Below are 6,973 nucleotides of genomic sequence, written 5' to 3'. Positions count from 1 at the left end.
AAACCTTACGGACAGCAGCTTTAATGAAAATGCAATTCAAACCAATTAAGTGTAAGTGTCAATGCATTTAAGAAAAATAAGACATTTAAATCACCATTTTTGCTACCCTTTTGCTGTATATTTGGCTCAGAATGTATTCACTCTGCATTTTACTATAATTATCACGCGGTATCACGATGAAAATGCAATCCCAAGTGTCCTACCCGTAAGTCTAAATGCATTTAGGAAAAATGGCATTTAAACGATAATTTTGCTAAGACTTTAAACATCTAATCAATTTGGGTAATTCATTTTCATTTTCATTTTGCAACTTATAAAGCGTTAAAATATGTTTTTAATTTACATATTAAAACTAGTGTAGGAAATGGCAAATGTAAATTATATAAATTAATTTTCATTTTCATTTTGCACTAAACGTTGCACATATGTATGGGAAAATGTACATTTAAATAAAGAAATGGATTGCCATTTTACATATTGCATTGCCATTTTGCAAATTACATTTCAAAATGAATTTTGCTACTCATATGCTTCCATATTATTCAGCCTGAGGGTGGACATTACGAGATTTTAAAGTCAGGTCCATCGTGTTATCAACCACTGGCAGATCTATCACAGCTGGGCATGGAAAAACTTTGCTCCCAGCTGAATGGTTCCCTGGGAAAATATAAATTCTTTCTACAGAGTTGCTCACAAACTCTGATGCAAACTACTCTGGTCACTTTCCCTGTTCAAGGCAGATATTGTGTAAAGGGACTCATGATGTTTCATGAGGTAAATGTAAGGTTTAGGCATCAATTTGGAGATACAGGCTGCAGAAACCCTACTCCTTTTGATTTACTGGATACATCAAGAAAATAGAAACAAGCCAGCCTTCACCTGATCTGGCTTAAGCAGGCTTGCGAAACCATTGTGCTCCACTCTGCACAGTCTTAACAGACACTGATGGCCCTCTTACCCTATAAAGGTTAATTAATATAACATTTTCTCACATCAAACACTGAGGTAGTGTCTGTTTCTAGAGAAAGAACTGGGCTGGAAGAGCTCTGCACCAGACCTGTGGGTAATTGATTAAATCACAGAAATGCTTGAAAAGTTTAATCCAATATGGTGTGTTTCCAATAATGCTGATTAATTCAAAAGTCTGAGCATTTTCTATAAACTGTATGCAAGTAAATAAAATGTCATTTGTTAAAGTAATACTATATGAGGCTGTTTAAATTTGCTATCAAATAAATGCATGTTTGTATAAATACTAAAACTGCTACAAAGATTTTCATTGTCTTGTGCAGATACTCTCAGTTGACACTCATTCTATATTCGGAAATACAGACATCACGTCACACATTTATTAATCTTCATAGACACAGCAGTGAGACTCTTCTGTGGATCCTCACCTGATCATTACTGGTTCTTGTTACTGGTCCTGGTCGACATCCACCTGGGAAACAAGCAATCTCTCTCTAGTCTGTCAGATGAAACCAGAAGAAAAAATAGTCAGTGTTCAGCAGAAAAAAAAAAGTGCAAATTAGTTACTATATTAGACTATTTATTTATTTAGTATAAAAATAAGTTATATTAAATTCCTGTAATCAGATTAATTACTGATTTTACATGATCTTGCATAGATATATATAAAAAAAAAAAATTTTTTAAACATAATTTAAAACATGAATTACATTCATATGTTAGTGTGACTGCAGAAGAGCCTGTAACTCCTATTGAGTCACTGTGAAAGAGAAACACATGCTGATGAGTGTATGGTTTATGTGACTGATGAAAAGGAGCAAATACACATTCTGGATTACAACAAAACCTTTGAGTGAAATTTTCATGAGTTAAAGCTGTTGTCCTCTAGTTTAAACATGTTTGTAGTAGTCCAAGTAAAACCGAAATGAAAGTAAGTGTGAAGAAATGTGACGTGTTGCTTGTCAAATTCAAAACAGGACAGATGAGAGACATTGATCATGTGATGCTGGATGGCTGTCTGTCCAAGACTATATGTAAATGAAGCTTTCTTTAATACCACGGAAAGACATTTACTCACCTCAATTTACAGTTTGAGTCTCGCAGCACATCAATGAGCTGCTTCTCTGAGTCTTGTATGTTATTGTTTTTCAGATCAAGCTCTTTTAAAAACTGCAGTGCTTTTTTGTTTGTCAAAGACTGAGTTAAAGAAGAAACATCTGTAATGGCACAGTCATTTAGACTAGAAAGAGACAAACAGAATAACAGGAAAAAATAATTTTACAAACAAATCATTTAGGTAAGAATTACACAAATATGTTCTCAGACTCTTCAAGACCGTGTATAAAGTGCCTTGACTGTTGAAGTGATTTTAAGTATTTTGATTTTTATATGTGAACGTTACTGACCTCAATCTCTCCAGTTTAAAGTGTGAATCCTTCAATACATTACATAAGTGATTCACTCCTGTGTTTTTTTATTTTATTCATACTCAGGTCCAGCTCTCTCAGGTGTGATGGGTTTGATTTCAGAGCTGAAGTCAGGATGAGACACTGTTCCTCTGTAATGCTGCATCCACGCAGACTGAAGACAGAAAGAGAAAAGACAATGAATCATATTCATGTTAAATTCCCGAGTGAGTGTGAATTAAATACATCATGAGTAAATGCCATAAAGTCACTAATAGACAAGCAAATACATGGAAAATTAATTGTATGATCACAAACCAAAAAATGAACACTTGAGGATACTAGTTACAATCTAAGCATAGAGTATCTTCAGTTGGACAAATTTTTAAATTTTTCATTGTAGATTAAAATAATAGATTAGTCTAGAAACATCTAATAAATTGTTTCAAAGTCTAATGCTCTTTCTACTGATACACATACAAATCCATTATCTAATAGTATTTATAAATCTTGCTTCAGATGGAGAAGATGAGGTGCTATAAAGTATGTGCCTTGAGTCTGTTGTCTTAAACAAAAAAAATTAAACTTTAATCAAACTGTAACTGCTGTACAATGGTAGTATAATGGTACTAACTATAGTTTCTCCAGCTTGCATTGTGGGTTCATCAGTAGATCACAGATGTTTTCAACTCCAGAAACTCCCTAGTTCATTCATACTCAGGTCCAGCTCTCTCAGATGTGATGGGTTTGATTTCAGAGCTGAAGTCAGGGCACAACAACCTTCATCTGTCAAATCACAGCATCTCAACCTACAATGAGTTAAGAGACAAAATATTCATTCTGTACCATTCAAATACCAAAACACTTTTCTCTTTCTTGTATGTGAATGTTCCTCACCTCAGCCTCTCCAGGTTACATTGTGAATCCTTCAGTATATCACGTAATTGATACACTCCTGTGTTGTACATTTTATTCTCACTGACGTCCAGCTCTCTCAGGTGTGATGAGTTGGATTTCAGAGATGAAGTAAGGATGAAACTCTGATCTTCTGTAAAACTGCATCTACTCAGACTTAAGACAGAAAGAGAAAAGACAATGAATCAGATCCATGATGACTTTGAAGAGCTTGAAGAGCTACAGTAGTCATTTTGTCTGTAGTTTTTGTTTAACCGTGTCACACTAGTTCTGTGTTCTGGAAACTGTGGTTCCCTATCGATACTTTCACTCGTACTGCGTCGCTAGACGCTATGGGGAAAAAACTGCAGTAAATCAAAAATGAACCAATGGTGCCTATGGAGACGAAGCCTGCCAGAATGGACTGGGCCGTCTGGCTATATAAGCGGGCATTACGCCATTGGATCTCAGATCTATTCTCCTTCAGCAACAACGATCTTCTTTTCGCTGATCTACGGACTTTGAAGCCGCTCGCCATTGACACGCCTCGCTGCGGACAAAGAGCTAACTCACCTGCGCTTCTCTGCTGTTCCCGCCTGCTCTCTGAGCCGTCTTCAGTGTCCGGCACAGATTTCAGCTCGTCCCCTGCCGCCCTCCGGCGAGCCTAAAATAGCGAATTCCCCTAAAAGAGCTTGCGACATTGTTTCAAATGCCGCGCCGTCATTGCAGTTTGTGCAGGAGTTCGCTGCACGCTGATGACGGCCACTCAAGAGTGTGTCTCCTGCCAGGGAAAACCCCACACGGAAGCCGCTCTGACCGAGATGGAATGTTCGCACTGCATGAACATGAGTCTTGCCTCTCTGCACGCTCGGATTGCTTTCTTTTCAGAGTGTGACTCCGCCCCTCGCACCCTTCCGTTTTCTTCCTCCCAGGGACCTGTGAGGAAAAAACAGCAGGCCAGAATGGTTCAGCGCTCGGCTGCGAGCGAGCACATGCCGGCTCAGACCCCGCGTGCCTCGCCCTCGCCACGCAGAGATGAATCTCCCGTCCTATTTGAACACCCGGAACAGCGTCCCTCGGCTGATGCGAGCAACATGGTTTCATTTGGTGGAATTAAGGATGAGCTGTTAAGAGGACAGCATGTCTCTAACTGCATCAGACACAGAGGAGATGTCGGGCTCGACTGTCGACCCCGCCCCTTTGACGTCTGTGGATTCCAGCGATGCCAAAACAGGGATGGACGCCGAACTTTTCCGCGTCCTCTCTAAAGTGGGAGGAGAGCTGGGATTGGAGTGGTCTACGCCGGAGGATCCCACTCGTAGCTCGGCCAGACGCTAACCTTTTCCTAAGCGCCAAGGACCCTGGCCCAAGATAGCGCTGGATCCTGCGCCTCAGGCGTCGTCCTGATCATCTAGACAGAAAGAGGAGGGGGAAAAGTCTTGCCATCGCCGGACCACCCCCCAAGCGCCCTCTGTTATGCCCCCAAGCACTCCGTTCAGTTCTGGGTGCTGGTGGCAGTGTTTTTGTTACAAAAACTGTTGTAAGTACTGGGCCCGTGTTAAAAGTGCCCACACAAACAGCCGCTGCGACAGCAGAAAAAATAAAACACAAACATTTTCAAAAGAGAGTAAATTTCCTCTTCCACTTATCACGAGTGTCAAGTCCCCTCACGGCGACCCACCACCCAAACCAATCCAACCACCCGCCACACGGGCCGAGGCCTGGCAGGCCATCCCCAGAGTGTCAGACTGGGTTTTGGGGATTATAAAACAAGGTTATTCACTTCAGTTCGCTCGAAGACCCCCGCGATTCAGCGGTGTGGTTCCCACCTTAGTGCAGATCAAGGACGCCCATGTACTACGCACCGAGGTGAAGAATTTGCTGGCCAAAGAAGAAACCGTTCCTCCAGCTCAGAGTGAGTCAGGCTTCTACAGCCATTACATCCTCGTCCCCAAAAAGTATGGTGGCCTCCGGCCCATACTTGATCTCAGGCACCTGAACCGCACCCTCATGAAATGGCCGTTCTGGATGGCCATGTTGAAACAGATCCTCTCGCAAATACGCCCAGGGGACTGGTTCTTTTCTCTGGATCTGAAAGATGCTTAGTTTCTTATCCAGGTAGCCCCCCATCACGATTCTTGAGATTCGCCTTCGAGGGAGTGGCATATCAATACACGGTCCTGCCTTTCGGACTGTCCCTGGCTCCTCGCACTTTTACAAAGTGCATGGATGCGGCGCTCTCCCCTCTGAGACAGAAGGGAGTCCACATTCTGAACTACCTCGACAACTGGCTCATCTTAGCACAGTCAGAGGCCAAGCTAATATCCCACAGATCCCTCCTTCTCAGCCACTTAGAGTGCCTGGGACTCAGGGTCAACTTTGCCAAGAGCTTACTGTCTCCCAGCCAACAGGCCTCGTTCCTGGGAGCAGTATTCGACTCAGTCCATATGAGGTCGATAGTCGCACCAGAAGGTGCTTTGGCCATACAACAGCTCACGGCCTTCTTCAGAGTTGGAGCCTCTCGCCCACTCAAGACATTCAGAGAATGCTAGGCCTCATGGCCTCCGCGTCACCAGTACTACAGTTGGGCCTGCTTTGCATAAGACCCCTTCAGTGTTGGCTGAAACCACAAGTTACGCCCCATGCGTGGTGTCACAGACGCCAATGAATCAAGTTGAGCCAGGCCTGTGTGACAGCTTTAGCCCTAGGAAGGAAACCCAGTGGTTCAAGCAGGGCGTAACCATGGGCATTATTTACAGAAGGAAGGTTGTCTCGACAGATGCATCCAACACAGGTTGGGGAGCTCTGTGCAAGGGCAAACCGGCCTTCGGCTCCTGGTCGGACACAGAGGGTCAGCTACACATCAACTGCCTCGAGATGACGTCAGTATGTCGAGCCCTTCAGACCTTCTTACCGGACCTGAAGGGACACCACGTGCTAGTCCGCTCAGACAGCATGACAGTGGTTTCCTACATAAATCGTCAGGGTGGGCTCATCTCGAAACACCTCTTGGAGATGGTGAAACGCCTCTTGGAATGGGCACATCTCAACATGCGGTCTTTGAGGGCAGCACATGTGCCCAGCATATTGAACCAAGGAGCAGACATGTTGTCTCAGAGCAACGTCCCCTCAGAGGAGTGGATGCTCCACCCACAGACGGTTCAGGAAATCTGGGAGATCTCTGGCAAGGCAGAGGTCGACCACTTCGCCTCAAAAGACAACTCTCACTGCCCAATCTATTTTTCGAAGAGCGAGAACGCATTGACCCACGATTGGCCCAAATGCCTCCTGTATGCTTTTCCACCGGTCACTCAGAATCAGGGATCACAAACACGGAGTCTTCCTAGTGGCCCCGCTCTGGAGGAACCAGTTTTGGTTCTCGGAGCTGTCACAGCTGCTGACAACAGCCCCATGGCCCATTCCCCTAAGACGGGACCTCCTCTCTCTGGCGAACAGGACGATTTGGTGCGCCCAACCTGAGTTGTGAGCTCTGCACCTCTGGGCTCTCGACGGAAATCAACAGTTCTTCCCGACAGTGTCCTGAGTACCATATCACATGCTAGAGCCCCATCTACGAGACGCCTCTATGCCCTTAAATTGTCAATCTATTCTGCCTGGAGTTCATCCCGCGGCGAAGACCCTACTTCCTGTGACATATCGTTGATATTGTCCTTCCTACAGGAGCTGTTGGACAAGAGCCGTTC

At 43.9% G+C, this 6,973-nt stretch overlaps 1 long non-coding RNA gene across 1 annotated transcript; it reads right to left on the bottom strand.

Moving 5' to 3' along the window:
* Positions 1-1,217: 1,217 nt before the first annotated feature.
* On the bottom strand, positions 1,218-3,440 carry LOC107663457 (uncharacterized). The gene is made up of 5 exons (XR_001631332.1): positions 3,273-3,440; positions 3,010-3,184; positions 2,376-2,550; positions 2,048-2,209; positions 1,218-1,468 (listed from the first exon to the last, which is right to left on the bottom strand). It is a non-coding gene; the product is annotated as an uncharacterized LOC107663457 (long non-coding RNA).
* Between the last annotated feature and the right edge of the window lie 3,533 nt (positions 3,441-6,973).

Source organism: Sinocyclocheilus anshuiensis, unplaced genomic scaffold (assembly GCF_001515605.1).
Source record: "Sinocyclocheilus anshuiensis isolate Anshui unplaced genomic scaffold, SAMN03320099.WGS_v1.1 scaffold5675, whole genome shotgun sequence".
Classification (NCBI taxonomy): domain Eukaryota; kingdom Metazoa; phylum Chordata; class Actinopteri; order Cypriniformes; family Cyprinidae; genus Sinocyclocheilus; species Sinocyclocheilus anshuiensis.
This window is presented reverse-complemented; position numbering and strand designations above follow the sequence as displayed.